The sequence below is a fragment of the Vombatus ursinus genome, unplaced genomic scaffold (assembly GCF_900497805.2).
Source record: "Vombatus ursinus unplaced genomic scaffold, bare-nosed wombat genome assembly UNPS02014848.1, whole genome shotgun sequence".
Lineage (NCBI taxonomy): Eukaryota > Metazoa > Chordata > Mammalia > Diprotodontia > Vombatidae > Vombatus > Vombatus ursinus.
The window spans coordinates 8,515,962-8,532,433 of NW_020954626.1; the positions used below are offsets into that span (position 1 = coordinate 8,515,962).

General features: G+C 35.7%; 1 protein-coding gene across 4 annotated transcripts in view; it reads left to right on the forward strand.

The window, feature by feature from the left end:
- TCF12 (transcription factor 12) overlaps nucleotides 1-16,472 on the forward strand; it is a 408,834-nt gene that overhangs the window by 167,093 nt on the left and 225,269 nt on the right. The window lies entirely within an intron of this gene.

Consider the following 16,472-nt stretch of genomic DNA (forward strand, 5'->3'; position numbering starts at 1 on the left):
TTAAATACTTTGTGATGAATTGGAAATGCCATTTGACATCTAAGAAGTTATGTATAGAAACTCTTACATACATACTTCCATTTCTCTTGGAAGTCCTCACGTAGAGCTTTAAATAATGTTGCAAATAGAGAGGAGGGTTTTCTTTTTGGGGTTTGAATATTGGATTTTAATAGAGGGGAAGGAGAGTTATCAACAATATTGATTATTTTTGAATTCTGTTACCTTACGTATTTAATTCACTTGTTGATAAAATTAGTTTATAATATTCTAAATAGTACTGTAGCAGCCTGAAAGAATTAATTCGCCTGAAAGAATTAATTAATTAATGGTGGTGAGGTAAGCAGTTTCTATTTATAGCCAGTAATGCTTTGTTGAGTGCCTTTATTGTTTATTGGTGAGTTATTTAATTCTGTACTAAACTATTGTATTCATTTTAAAATGTACAGAAATTTTAATTAATTTCCAACTTCTCTCCTACTCTAAGATATGTAACGGGACTCTATATGTCAGAATCATTTGGAAAAGCAACATAGTCTAGTTATTCAAGGACCCAAATAGCAGAGTTCATGCCCTATCCAAACATTTGTAGTTCAATTTATTTTAAAAATTCATTTTATTTAAATAGGAAATCTGGAAATTATTATATGACTATATTATACCTTTAAGTTTAATATAATCAACAAATTTTATTAGCAGTTCAAGTGATACATAATACATTTACATTCTTAGACTAAAAATGTGTCTTTACATCTGAAAAATCATAGAATCATAGAGTTAGAGCTAGAAGGAACCTTGGAGGCCACTGAGTCCAATTTCCTCATTTTACTAATGAGAGGGTGACAGAGATAATGAATATCCTACATCTAAGAGGGTAGGATTTGAACCTGGGTCTTCTTATCTCAAGTCCGTGTCCTTTCCATTATGCTGTGCTGTTTCCTCAAGGGAACTTAAAAAAGACATATTGCTTATATGTTATGTTTTCCCTCAAATTTCTTATTTTTCCAAAGGAAAAAACCCTTGTGTCTTCTCTCACGTCCACCCCCATGTCTTCAAAATTCTTAGAAATTTTATGTATCCAAGTTAGAGTTAAATCCTGAGTTGATTAAAGCCCAAATGAAGCATTTATTAAGTTATTACAGTATACATAGCATAGTATAGAGCATAAAGGGAAATACTAAAGGAGGAAGGAAGGGTCCCTGTCCTAAGAGCTTCTGGGTTTCCTTAAATTTATTCTTACCTTCAGGATCTAATGAGACCTTAAATTAATATTGAGTCTAATATTCTCACTTCATAGAAGGAACTGAGGCCTAAGAAGTAAGAGTGAATTGTTCAATATCATACATTGGTTTTGGTGGCTGAACTGGGTCTACATAAGGTCACTTGCCTCCTAGTTCGATTCTCTTTCCAAGACGCCATACCTCCCTTGCTCATGCCTAAACACATTGTGGCAGAGACACAGTCTCCTATTTTGACTAAAAACAAGGTAAATTATTATTTTTACTGCTTGATCCATTCAAGGATTTCTATACTTTGCCTTTACTTCTCCTGTCAGGTTTTAGTAGCTAGATTTACATAACAGTTTAAGATTTGAAAAGTACTTTGGGTGAAGGGAAGGAAATTGCTATGTGGCAGGCACTGTGCTAAGTGCTTTATGTTACGTGATCTCATTCAATCCACACAACAGTTCTGGGAGGTTAGTACTCTTATTATCCCCTTTTTGCAGATTAGGAAACAGACTGAGGGAGATTAAGTAAGTTGTAGGTTACATGAACCTAGTTCTTGATTCTAAGTCCAGTGCTCTGGACTATGTCCCATCTACCTCATTTTTGTGGGAAAAGGAATAGGGGAATGAAGACAACATTTCTTGGTCTTTCCAGAGAATTCTTTGATGCAGAATATGCTTTTAAAATTGTGCTAGTTGAGGGGGGAGTAAAAGGCAAAAAATTGTTAAAAAGCAGAGAGGTGGTAGTGGGGAGATTTCCTTAATTTTTTGATTGAGATTATCTGTCATTAGTTCTATTAGGCTAAATTTAATTAAAGAGTGGAATAAATAAGATTGTAAAGGAGATGAATTCCCAGCACTTCCATCTTCCCTTTTGTAGAGATCTCTTGGTTACAGAATCACTTTCATGAATCTTACTACATGTAGGGTTTATTTGGTAGAGGAACAATTATCAACCATAGTATGGTGATATGGCCACACTGCCACTACTGCTATTCCTGCCATGGAAATAATAATTGTGATGATGATGACTGACGTTTTTTACCAATTTAAGGTTTACAAAGTACCTTTCACATGTTACAACATTTGGTTATGCTTTTGTTCAGTCGTTTCAGTAGTGTCTGACTCTGTAATCCTGTTTGGGGTTTTCTTAGCAAAGATATTAGAGTAGTTCGCCATTTCCTTCTCCAGTGCATTTTACATATGAGGTAACTGTGTTAAACAGGGTAAAGTGATTTGCCCAGGGTCACACAGCTAGTAAGTGTCTGAGGCAAGATTTGAATTCTGGAAGACGAGTCTTCCTGACTCCAGGCCTGGCATTCTATGCACTGTGCCACTTAGCTGCCCTTTGATTATGCTGTTTGTTGGTAAAAAGATAAATCTTGTGTTCTTTTTGGATTTTTAGAATACAATTCATATACAGAATAAATTCTATAATGATCACCCACCCTGGCTTTCTTCAAAGTTTGACCTTTGTGAAGTTAATATTCTACCAATGTGTTATTCTCTTTCAAAAGTAAAATTCAAGTTTAGACTTGTCCACTACATGAAAAATTAAAGGGCAGTAGTCTCTACCAATATGGAATGACATGGAAGGAGTAAATTCTAGTAATTGTCTTCATGAACAATTCTCTGAGCCACAATATGCTTTTAAAATTATATTAGTTGACAGAAAAGGCAAGAGGAACAGGGTAGTTATGTCTGAATTATTTAATGCTTATAAATCTTGTATTTTAAAATGTGGAGGGATGGTGAGAAAGAAGTTTCCTTGTTTAATAAATTGGTGTTATCCATCATTTTTCCAGTACCCAAGTAGGTAGAGTTTTGTGAATTATCTAGATATTCACATAAAAGGGTTTTGTTCTTTAAATTAAAGGAGTATTTTGTTTTATTTTCTCATTTGCATTGTCTTTCTCTGAAGCAAAAATCTCAGTTTTTTTTAACCACAATGTAAGATTAAAAATAAAAACCTTAACCTTTATGTGAACTGCTTAGAATAACTGAAGTGTTTTATTTGTCTGATTACAAATAGGCATATGCTTCTTGATATGACCCTTGCACATCTTTATAAATGGGTGGACTTTGCTGGTTTGCTATGGTTACCTCAGGTTGATTATAAGCATTAAATAGTTCATCTTTGATGACATATCAACAAATCTTTATTGAGCTCCTATTTATGCACATGGCATTGTGCTAAGCTCTGTTGGAGATGCAGAAGAGCAGTGGCAGCTCAGATAGCTCTGATGCTTTTTAGGGGGGGAGCCTGATGGGGTGGAAAGATAACTGGCTTTGGAGTCAGAGAACCTGGGTTCAGATCCTATCTGTTTGACCTCCATCAATTCACTTAACCCCACTGAGCCTCAGTTTCCTTATCTGTGAATGGAGGGGGGTGCACTAGGTGGCTTCTGAAGTCCCCTTTAGCTCTGTATCTTTGATCTCATGGACCCCACAGATTTCACCCCTTTGTGCCCCAGCTATGATAGAAGGTAATGGAGGAGGAGTAATAAGTCTTTCTCTCTTCAACCCAAAGTAACTAGAGCTTTGTGGGAGGAGGGAAAAGGAGGCACTGGTTAGCCAGCTCTAATGGCCCTTGTCCTTTTGAAGTTTGTAATCTAATGGAGGAGATGAGATGGTAAAGAATTAGATAAGAGTGAAATACTTCATTCTTCTAGATAAGAGTAAAGGCTTTTAGAAGCCAGTATATTTCATTCCTCAGCAAATTAATTTTACTAACAGAAGCTTAGTTAAGAAGGAAAGTTCATATAAATTTCAGTTAACCAAGAAAAGCTTTGTGGAAAAAGTAGGATTTGAGCTAGTTTAGAAAGATGAGTATAATTTGGAGAGGATGGATTAGAGAGGTAAAGCCTAGAGACAGGAATAGCAGTCAAGCAACAACCAAATGACTGAAATCCTGTTCTAGTATGGTGGTAGTGGTGGCAGTTAAGAACAGGGGCTAGATACAAGAAGTATTTCAAAGGAAAAATAGACTGGACTTGATGAATGACTGAATATAAGGGTGAAGTAAGAGGTAATTCTTAAGTTGGATAAATTGCATTCAGGGCAGACATTTGTAATTCAATGACTTCATTACTGTCTTGATATTTCTTTCACATCTATTCCTTAGTAGGCATTTTGTGAATTGCTATGGCTCCTCTCTCCAAATTTATCTCCTTATGGCCAGTCTTCCAGTGATAAAGCTCTCCAAATATAAATTCTGTGGTAACAACATGCACACTTTGGCTTTGACCCATACTGTACTGGCTTAGTAGGACATATCAGAATCTGTGATCTGCTGACATAGCCTTTGAGAACACATATCACAATGAACACAACCTTTTTCTTAGATGAGGCAGTATGGTAGGACTTGATAGATTAATTAAAATAGGTCATATAACCAGTAGAATTAAAAAAAATAAATTGTGTAATTTAGGTTATTGGTGATGTAGTTTGGGAAAAAAAATCCAGGTAACTTTTGGGGGGAAAACATTTTTTTCAGTATTTTAGATAAGTCCTTGTCCTCTGAGTGTATGTTTCCAAATTGGCTGGAAACCTATTTTAGATATGTAAGATACCACTAAGATTTTTGTTCTGGGTTATGGGTTGGGTTTTTGTTTATTTTTTGCTGTTTGTTTTTGTTCTGTACAGAGTAAGTTTTTTATTTGCTAGGATTTCGAAAGCAATAACTGGAAAGGACATCAAATTTTGCAATGGTATATTAGAGTTCTTAATGTAAGGTATAGAACACAAGAGGAAGTCATCAAATAGTGAACCAAGACAGGAGGGTCAGAATTCTGCTGTGAGTGTCATCCAATATATTACATTTCTGCTCAGTTTGACCTCTGTTTTCTTATTTAACTGCTCTGTTTCAGATTTCTCTGTACGTGAAAAAAGACTCAAGAAAGAAGGGATATAGTTTTAATATAGGCTAAAAATAAACCCAACAAAATAATTGTTAGTCTTGTTTCTTGCCTTATTGGAGGAAAAACCCTACAAGTTATAATATTAATTTTCACATTGAAAGCAGAAATTGGTTTAGGATGATATGCACTATGTTGCATCTCCTAACTAGTGCCCAAAGTGAAGGGATTAAATAGAATGATTACAGTGTCAGATTACTTTTCTGTCACATGCCGGTACAGAAGGCCTTTTAGTCTGGCAGCCTGGCCATTACTCTCCTGTGGCTGCTGCTGTTGCCCCTGATGTGATGATTTCCCACACACACATCATTTAGAAAGGTCTTTTACTTCAAAATGTTTAACTGCCATTGGTTTCAGTTAATAACTTAACATGCACTTTGAGGTATAATGGAAAGAACTCTGGGCTTTTTAGTCTAAGTACCTGGTTTTCAAGTTTCACCTCTTATCACATAGGATGCATGAGATTTGGAGTCAGGTTTACCTCTCAGCCTCATTTTCCTTACCTATAAAATAGGGCTAGCGATAGCTATGTTGCTTATTTCCTATGGGGAAATCAAATAAGGTAGTTTACATAAAGCATTTTATAAGTATAAACAGCTATTAATGACAATAGATTTTTTTGTTAATAACTATAATATTAATAATAAAAGAAGAGACGATTGAAATAATAAATTTAAACCCAGTCCTCCTAGGTGTTAGAACACTTCTTGGAAAACTACTTGTGTTTATTTTGTATATGTTCTACATATATTCATATGTGTACATGTTGTCTCCCTTATGGAAATATAAGCTCCTTGAAGACAGGGGTTGTTGAATTTTTATGTTAGCATCCCAATATAAGGTACAGGCCTTACACGTAGCACTTAATAAATTGTTATTGATTTAGACAGAAAAAAACTTAATATTGTTTACAGAAAAATATGATTTATCACTTTTTTCCTTTCTCCTTTCTTTTTACTGAAGACTAATGTCCATTCCTTTGTTCCCCATTGTTGGTACATATATCCTGGAATCAATGGACACTTTAAGTTTCAGTATTCTTCTTTCAATTCTAAGAAGGGAAACTTGTTTCCTGAAACATATTCTTTGGCTCCCTAGAGTTCAGGATCTCATTACTTCTCTCTCGGCTGTTGTTATAATTTATAATAATAATGTGCTTAGTAGTTTTCAGAACATACCTCTAGATAGCATATACAGAAGGAAAAAGAAGTTTGTTCCAATGAATAAAAACTTTTGAGAGACTTGATCCATTGAACCAACACTATGTTTAATAGTGACTTAGAGCATTTGTCAGAACCAATATGTCTAAAGGACAATTAGGGCATTGTCCTTCCTTTAAAAGAAGAATGATTTGTAGATGCTTATTTTTATAAACATACCACATTTACTGGAAAAAATCTTCTGTTCTCAGAATTTATGGTTCACTCAGCACTTGAGTGGATCTTTCTTTTCATCTTTGTCTAATTCCTCTTCTTTCCTTCCTCTTACCAAGATAAGTATTACTCCTTCCTCTCTTTGAATTCTTCCTTTTACTGTATTACCTGGTAACATGAATACTTTTATATCAGTAAAATGGACTCTCATTTCACTATACACAGAAAAACAAACAGAAAAATATCTAGAGTCTGGCTTTCGTTGCTGAAGACCAATCATTGATGATACAGTGTACACATTAGTTGATAAAGTTTTTCATGTTTTTTTTAAATTATTTTTAAAAGGCTAGTAGGAGACCGCTAGGTTAGTATTCTTTTCAGGATCTTTTCCTTGAGTTGTCTTGAAATTGTTCATTAGGATACCTATATTTGGTGTGCTTTTTAAGGATCAGAGCTAGAGAATGAACAGTTAGTAAAAAGTGAAGCAAAAAAAAAAAAAAAAGAAAGGAGTGTCAGTGAAACATTTTACAAACACACAGAAGAGAGCCAAAGAATTTCAAAAGAGGACATGGAAAATAAGAAAGTGGTATTATATTAAATATAATAAATGGTTTTTTAATCCAAGGTAGACATAATAGAGATTCTTTACTTCATATTCAGTCTTCTTTTTCTGTTCTTTGTACGTGGATATGTTCATGTTAAGTTCATGACTTAAAAAGTAATTTTTAAAAGGAAGCAATTGAGCCCTACCAAGGTTTGATTTTCTTCCTATTTGTTTTTAATTTTTGTAATTAGAACAGAATTTCTTCAGTAAGTTTAAAACTATGCATCTAGTTTATGTCAGGGAAGTACTGGTTAGGAATTCACTCATGAAATATAATTTAACTTGCAGGATATAGATTTGAGATATCTACTGGTAGTCGATTTACCTTGGGGAAAATTGATATTCTGTCTATTTGAGATTGAGTTAGTTAAGAAAAAATTCACTTTCTAGAAAACCCTAGTGAATTTTGAAGGTTTTAATTGCATCATTAAATGAAGTAATGCAGATGTACTTTAGTAATACACTCTGCTAGGATGTATTTTAATGTCATCTTTAGGTGTAAAAATACAAAGCCCAAAACTTTATCTTTAAGGTAGTTGGACTACCAAGTCTAAATAATTATATGTCATGTCCTAATCAGTGTGCTTCCCTTCTTCATGGTACCCAGCAGGATATTATTTAACAAATTTTAATTAGTAATTAAGGTGGCTTCTCTGTATTGATGATATTATCAGGTTTGATTCTGTATGCCTCACTGAGAGGTTTCTGCTTTAGATACTTTGAATTTCCATATAACAAATGAATTTCCTTCAATGTTCTTATCCCCCAGCCTAGAGGCTATCATTCTGTTGAACCAAAAGAAGGATATGCTTTTTTCTTGGGCCATGCACATCAGAATCAGAGTAGCAGTTGTTAGTGACATTTTGGAAACACTTTCCCAGCCACCGAAAATAACACACTGTTTATATGTTGGTTTTATCCTTTGTGAGCTGTGACCCCTTTACTTGGAGAGAGCATTTATAGTGAGGTATTGTGAGAGCCAATGAGCTCTTCCTGGCAGATCTGACGGAACAGAGCCATACAACTATCAAAGACACCACCATCTACCACATTGGAATCATCCTCAGCTTCTCAATCTTGCTAACCGCACAATCCAGTTTTTGTTGAAGCTTATCATTTATAATTTTCAAAGTATCTTTGGCACTTTCTTTCCATTAATACAGTCATCACATTCATATAGGCCCTCATCACCTCTCCCATAGATTATTACAATAGTTTTCTAATTAGTCTCCCATACGTCCTGCATTCAGCTGCCAAAGTGATTGTCCTGAAGTGTTGATTTGCAAACTCCATACATCCCCAGTAAACTTCAGTGGCTCCCAGTTACCTTCAAGATCAAATATGATGTCCTTTGGCATCTAAAGTCTTTCTCTACCTTCTAGTCTTCACTACCCTTCTAGTATACTTTTTTTCCATTTCATTCCTCTCTACCCACTCCATGATATAGCTACTCTAGTCTTCTTGTTGTTCATAACACTTAACTCTCCACCTCTTAATTCCATACTTTTTCAGGGTGCTCCTGATGGCTAGAATGCTCTCTGTGTCTTCTACCTTCTGTCTTCACTAGCTTCTTGCAAGACTTAGATTGGACTGTCAGCTTTATTCTTCCATCTCACTTCTAGTTCCTTCCCTTTGAGGTCACCTCCTTTCACATTCTTTTTCTGTCTTGTATGTACATAATTCTTTGTCTGCTGCATCCCTTTTGAATATGGGTTTCTTGCGGGCAAAAACTATTTTTGCCTTTCTTTGTCTACCTATGGCCTGGTACATAGTAAATGTTTAATAGATGCTTGCTGACTGACATAGATGGCCAGAGACCACTACCACATTTCCTACTATTTGGTTGGGAAGTTAGTTAAAAACTTCTGTGTTCCCCTCTATTTAGAGATCCTTCTCCATGCTTTGGAGGTAAAGCAGTGTCTGAGGTGAGACCTGTATTTCTTTATGTTAGAGAGAAATAAAAGTGTCAAGATTTGGAACTTAGAAAAGGAAAGTACATTTTTAGTCCCTGTCTCATGAACTTGCTATTGTTAATTTGACTGAAAGTCTTTTAAAATTTAAAAACCATTCAAAATTTTTAAAAGGCTTTGTATAGAAACTAATATTTTCATGTAACCCATTTCATGATAGGATAGAAAGAGAGACAGAGACAGAAAGGCAGACACTGTGTGGCATAATGGAAAGAGTGCTAAATCTATTCAGAGGTCATGGCTCTTCTACTTAGTGACTACTATGTAACTTTAGATAGGTTGTTAAAACTCTTTTTTGCCTCAGTTTCTTCATGTGTTAAGCTGAAGAATTTGGACTAGAAAATTCCTATGGTCTTTTACAGCTTGAAATCTATAATTCTTTGATACTATGGATCCAGATTAATGTACCCCAAGTTAAATGATTGGAAGGTGGCACCTGAAGGAGTGTGGCACCTTCAGCTGAGGTAGGTTCTGTTTCTGATGATCAGTGGGTAGGGTTGATCTTGTATGGAGTTCTTTTATGGAGTGTGGGAAGAAGTAGCCTCGGGCAGGAGATTTGATGGAGCATGAAAGGTTAGTGTAGGATATGGAAGAGAAACTGTAACTCCTGGTTCCTTTCATGCAGAGTAGTTAAGGAGATGGCTTAATTCAAATGATGTTTCAAGAAAGCCTTGGAATTTCCTTGGTATATCATTCATATTTGCTACTGGGTGGCAGCCTAGCTCTCTGGCATCACAGATGTCTTCAGTATATGCCCTTTAATAATCAGTAACTAAAACCCTGTCCTTTAATACCCCGAGGTCCATATGCTTGTGGTGTCAAGTAAGAACTGTGTGCTTCAGTTCATTTATTATTAAGAGTATGAATCTGTCCTTAAACTTGAACACTGGAACTTAATGGACTGATTTTTTAAAAGTAAATTAATGTTTTCATCATTTTACCTAAAAATTTAAAATAATTGAGTTCGAATGTTTCATACCAAGAGGTGCTTTTTCCTTAGGGTATTGATGTCCTGTTAGGCAAGATAGTCATTTATTTTTAGGACTGGAGATATGCAAGTCTGACCTATATAGTCAATGTATTTTTCATCATATTTATCATTGAGAGGTAACATGGCATAATGAATAGAGAGTTGGCCTTGACTTAGGAAGCCCTAATCTGTTAAACTTGCATGCCACCTAACACACCAGATTACTGTAAGGAAAGTGCTTTGCAAACCTTGAAGTACTATTCAAAATTTGAGTTGTTATGACCTTTCGTAGATATAGAAGTGTAAAGGGCACCATCCCTTCAATGTGCAGATAAATAGACTTTAAATATAGTAAAATTCATTAATTTTGACCAGATGTTGGCAAACTATAGTAGTAGAGCATGACCTGCCACTTTCTTTTATATGGGATCTAAGAATTCTTTCTACATTTTAAAATGAAATTTTATAGTATTTAAAAATGTAAAAACCATTCTCAACAGTTGGTGGCCCTACAAAAGTAGGGTACTAGCCAATTTGACCCTCAGTCAGTGGTTTGCCATTTCCTTTTGGGACCAGTTATAGGATGCTCAATCAAAAAGTCTAAATTACAGAAGTTTTCAACTTTCAAAGACACATACTAACCAGTAGGCTAACACAGGGGCACAGGCGATGCAGTAGATAGAGACCAGTCCTAAAGTCAGGAATACCTGGTTTTACTTGAATAAAAAAAAAAATGAGAGGGTGGATAGTGTTAGACCTGATACAATATACTGTTCCATTAACCCTCTAGTACCATTATTTTGTGTCATGGACACAAAACTATCTGGTAAAAGCCTATGGACCCTTTCTCAGAGTAACGTTTTTCAAGAATTAAAGGAAGTATTCAGTTTTGGTTAGATGTTAGTGAAAATAAAGGTATAATTTTTTCCACCTGAAATTAATCCACAGACACCTTGAATGTACATTGTGTTCTTAGATCTCAGGTTACAAACCATCATCTAAATGATGGCTTCTGGCCTCTGACCCCCTACAGACAGAAGAACAGGGTTACCTGGAAAAAAAACCAGAAAACATAACCCCAGATATTCCAAACAGGAACCCAACATTATGGCCTAGATGAAATAAATCGAACTCTCATATTCTCTGTGTAAACCAGTAACCCACAAGCTATGTTGTGTCTGATTTATGAGCCTTACAACCACCATTGAGTACAGCTGCAGTCATGCTTGTGAATAAAATACACTCAGGAAACTGTGCTGGTTGTCCTGCTGTCAGGACCAGATGGAGACTGGTACCTATCTATAGTCATCCTGGTTTTTGTTTGTTTCTAGCAAGGAGACTGGTCCTTGCATTTGGATGGAGAAGAGAAAGGTGGAGATACCTGGGCAGTTTGTATTGCATAATCACACCTTTCCTGTAGGACATGAATGTGACTATGAAATGTAGAAAAATATGGTCTTTGTGGAAGAGTTGCAGAAATACCTGTTCCTGAGAGATAGCTTAGTATAATAGAAAGAGTTCAAAGATCTGCTTTTCAACCCAGTACATTTCTGAGCTTGAAATCATATCTTGGTTTAAATTTCAGCTGTAACACTTACTCTGTGACTATAAACAAATAATTTAATTTGGAGATAGTACTTGCAGTCCTTATTTCATGGAGTTGTTGTGAGGCAAGCACTTTGTAAACCATAAAGTATTAGCAGGGGACTTTTTTTGTGTCCTGGATTCCTTTGGCAATCCAATCTGATAAAGCCTTTGGATCCCTTCTCGAAGCTATTTTTTAAAATGCATAAAATAAAATGCATATAATTACAAATTATATTGAAATTAGGTTGAAATAGAAAATAGAAAAAGTAATACTTTAAGTTCATAGTCCCCAGGCTAAGAATCTCTGTATGATTTGCTACATTTTATACTAATAAAGATCAGAAACAAAGTAGATGCTCATTGATTGGGAGAATGGCTAAACAAGTTTTGGTATGTAAATGTAATGGAAAATTATTGTGCTGTAAGAAATGATGAATGACGAGTGTAGAGATATATGGGACATCTTATATATGAACTGATACAAAATGAACATACACAGTGACTCTAACAATGTAAGTGGGAAAAGACGACAATAAAAAAAATGGAAATTGAGGGGCAGCTAGGTGGTGCAGTGGATAGAGTTCTGGCCTTGGAGTCAGGAGGACCTGAGTTCAAATTCAGCCTCAGACACTTGACACTTACTAGCTGTGTGACCCTGGGCAAGTCACTTAACCCCATTGCCTAGCCAAAAAAAAAAAAAAAAGGAAATTGAATGCTGTGAAATTATAATGAACAAACTTGGCCCCAGAGATGAGATATAAGAAGGTATCTTCCCCTTGCTTCTTTGCAAAGCTAGGAAGTGGAGGTGGGATGGTGGGTGTGGAATACTTCATAAAATGCTGGACTTTTTAATGTACTGGTTAGTTTTGTTGAATTGCTTTTCCACTCATTTTTATTCTTTGTTTATGAGGCATGGCTATCAAGGACAGGAGATAAAATATGGTAGGAAATGGATGTGATATAAAAAAAAAGTATCAGTAAATTTTTATTTAAAAAAGCAAAAAATATGAGCTAATTTTTTTGGTAATGTGTTTGCAGAAATGGTATTAGCACTATACTCTTGTGATCATCTTTTTTTGGGGAACTGGATCTGTGATTTCACTGATGTAGGAAGTCCCCAGTGAGGAAGGAACTCCCTCTGTCAATAAAGATTAGCCTGAGAGAGTTGTTTGAAGCATTAGGAGGTTGTGACTTTCCCAGGGTCACACAGACAATAAATGTTAGAGGAAGGACTTGAACTCAAGATTTCCAGACTGAGGACAGCTCACTATCTGATATGCCATGCTACCTGTTACTCTTTCATCCTACCTTCAAAAATTCAAAACTGTTTATGAAGGAAGGTAGAGTTCCTTAGGAGAACTCATCTACTAAGAATAATTTGTAATGATGTAAGTGGTGGCATGGTGGATAAAGCGCCAGGCCTGGAGTCAGGAAGACCTAAGTTCAAATCTGACTTCAGACACTTACTAGCTTTGTGTCCCTGGGCAAGTCACTTAACCCTGTTTGCCTCAGTTTCCTCATCTGTAAAATGAGCTCGAGAAGGAAATGATAAACTACTGCAGTTTCTTTGCCAAGAAAATCCTAAATGGGATCATGAAGAGTTGGACATGACTGAAACTACTGAACAACAAGGCTTAAGAGAAGAGAGCTTAAAATAAAGGTAAATCTGCAGTGGATTTTCCCTTTCACAGTAAAAAATTGTTTGTTCCTAGAATTCTTATAATGATTGTTTCAGAGGACAACTTGATGATTTTGGAGTTACTTGTTTGGTATCTACTTGAACCTAGATTTACTTTGGAAGGCAACATTTTGCTGCCTAAGTTTTGACTAAGTGTATTTTAAAAAATAATGTAAAGTAATAAGGAAATGCTTTGATGGACTTGAGATGTCATTGATGTGGGTACCTTTTGAATTTCTGCAGGTGGCAGAAACCTGTCTATACATTCCCATCCCTGTGTAGTTTTATCCTATGTTCCTACATAAATCCTCAGTAGGAGATCTATCTGGTAAATTGGAAGCCATTATCTAACCCTTTTAACATTTCATGGATATCAGTACATCATTTGAGCTGCTTTCTCTCCTTGTGGAGTGACCTTCTCTGTCTATTTTTCTGTGATCTTCATGTTGTCACATATATTATTTTTTCATTTGTGCGTCATTTTTAGTTGTACGCTGAAGCCTACTTCTATCCATTATTTATCTTTTCATTGCCTTTTGAGTGACTTAAGATTTTGTTTTTAGTATTGTTGAGTTGATAAAAGTTATATATGCACACATTTTCAGGAACTCAGTTTGAGTTCCAATGTATAACAATACATTGACTATATTTTCCCCAGTTACTTGTGAAGAGGGGTGGGGGGAAGTCTCAAAGATATTTTCGGTGGCATACTGCAGACCCAAAGAATAACACAGATGATTTCTTGCAAAACCCCAAATAACAGAAAACCCATAATCCAACTGTCTTACTTTTTTCCTAGAATCCCCTATGTATAGGTCTGAGTTAAGTTTTCAGAAGTCTGTTCACAAGGACAAATGGCTTTCCCTTTATCATCTCTAAACATTTGAGTTTTGTACATTGAAACTCCCTGGAGTAGTTTAACCTTCCATAGGTCCTGCTAGTCTCTCCTTTCTGTTTCTCAATGCCAAGCATTTTGGTTAAGAAGTCTTTGCAAGAGAAACTGCCTATCTGAAAAAAGAGACTGATTTGTGGTTTGCTTAGGAAGTGAAGCATCCTTTTTATGCCTTTTCATGATAGGAAACACCATAGTCACTGGAACAAATACTAACTTTGGAGTAAAAGGACCTGGGTTCAAACACTGCCTCTGATGTTTATGGCCATTGTGACCTTTGGCAAATCATTTATCCTTCTTGTTCCTCATTTTCTGTGTCTGTAAAATGAAGAGATTGGACTAGATGGCCTTTGAGTTTCCTTCCACTTGTAGATCTCTGATCATGTGAACCTAGTATTTCTTGGTGACCTAGGCATTAAGGATCTGTACAATAGGTGAGTTAGGCTGATTCTTGTAGTCTCTTGATTTTCATCTCTATTCAGCTCAACTCTTCTTAACAAATATAGGTTACTCCAAAAGTCTTAGTGAAGTTTTTCTAAAATTTCACTAAGACTTTTGGGACACTCAGTATTTATTAAGTACCTACTCTGCATGGCCCTGAGCTAGGCAGGTGCAAGATCAAAAAGCACCTAGACCTAGTCCCTAAGGAGGGTAATCTCTCAAAACACAAGGGGTGGGTGGAGATATGGCATGTATACAAGTAAATATATTATAGAGTAGGATATATTAAGGTCAAAGGGGGACACTAGACGGATTATTCAAAGACAACATGAAGAATGAGACAGATCACTTCGTTTGGAGGAGTTAAGGAAAACTTCATGAAAAAGGGAGCACCAGAGGACCTGTTTCTGAGACCTGGATCTCATGGATGCCATTTCTGCATCCATGTAGAACCATTTGTATCTGATATGGTATTCCAATTGGGGCATGTTTATATAGTTTCCTTTTTTCCCTTCCTTCCTGCCTTCTTGCCTTCCCTTGCCTTCCTTTGCTTTCCCTTGCCTTCCCTTGTCTTCCCTTCCTTTCCCTTGCCTTCCCTTCTCTTCCCTTCCTTCCTTCCTTTCTTTTTCACCACTAACACCCTACCTCAAAGGATGAAGAAATGAAAAGAATTACAAGCCCCTCTAGGACACTTTGGTTTAGGTACGCCAGGCCTGGATGACTCTTGTTTTCTACTCTTTTCCTAAAGCCTCCAAATGGGTGGGTATATGGGGCTGGGAACCCTTCTGCTGATACATGAATTGATTGGTTTTTAAGTTATTTTTAAAGGTTCTTTGGACAGTCAGATCCCACAAAAATGAGAGATCTTGGAATATAGTATTCCAGAAGGTGAAAGATACAGGCTTACAACTAAGAATAATTTACCCTTCAAAACTGAGTCTAATTTTATGGGAGGAAACAGTATACCTTAAATGTAATAGAGGAATTTCAAGTATTTCTGATGAAAAAGACCAAAGCTGAGTAGGAGGTCTGAAATAAAAAAAAACCCAAAAATCTAAAGAAATTCAAAAAGATAAATTTATTTAAGCAATTGAAAGGGACTCTATGATGTTGTGACAATCTAACATGAGGGGAAGAAACAAATGTCCTGTCATAAACTTAATATCTTCAAAGGGTACTGTATAAGAAAAACAGAGAAACTTAGGCATGACTTGGTTATGTTTGGAGGGTTTTAAGAGGAGGAAGAGAAGGGAAAGGAAAGTGAAGGGAAGAAACTAGCATATAGGATGAAGAAGGGGGTAGAACTTGCTAGTTCTCACAATTGAGGTACGTGAGAAGAAAAATATAAAAACATAGAGGAAGGGGTGAGGAGAGTGGGCACCAAAAGAACCTCTCATTTTTTTTAAAGATTTGTTTATGTATTGTCTTTTACATTGCAACCATTTACAGATTATTGCCAATCCATAAGAGGTCTCTTGTAACAAAGTAAAACAGTTAAATAGAACTAATATTACAGTGACCCCTTCTGAAAATACATGCAACATTTGTATATCTCCTCTCCTCTCTATTTTTTTTTTTTAGAATACCAGGAATCTATTTACTTTCCCTCCTACCACCCACCCCACTGGAACAAAAAAGGAAAAGAAAAATTCCTTGTAACAAATGTGTAATAGTTAAGTAAAATAAATTATTTCAATGGCTGAATACAAAAATATATCTCATTCTGAACTCTGTATCTATTACCTCTTAGTCATGGATAGAATGTTTCATAAGTTTTAGAATTATGAATGGTTATTGTATTCATCATAGTTCTTGTAG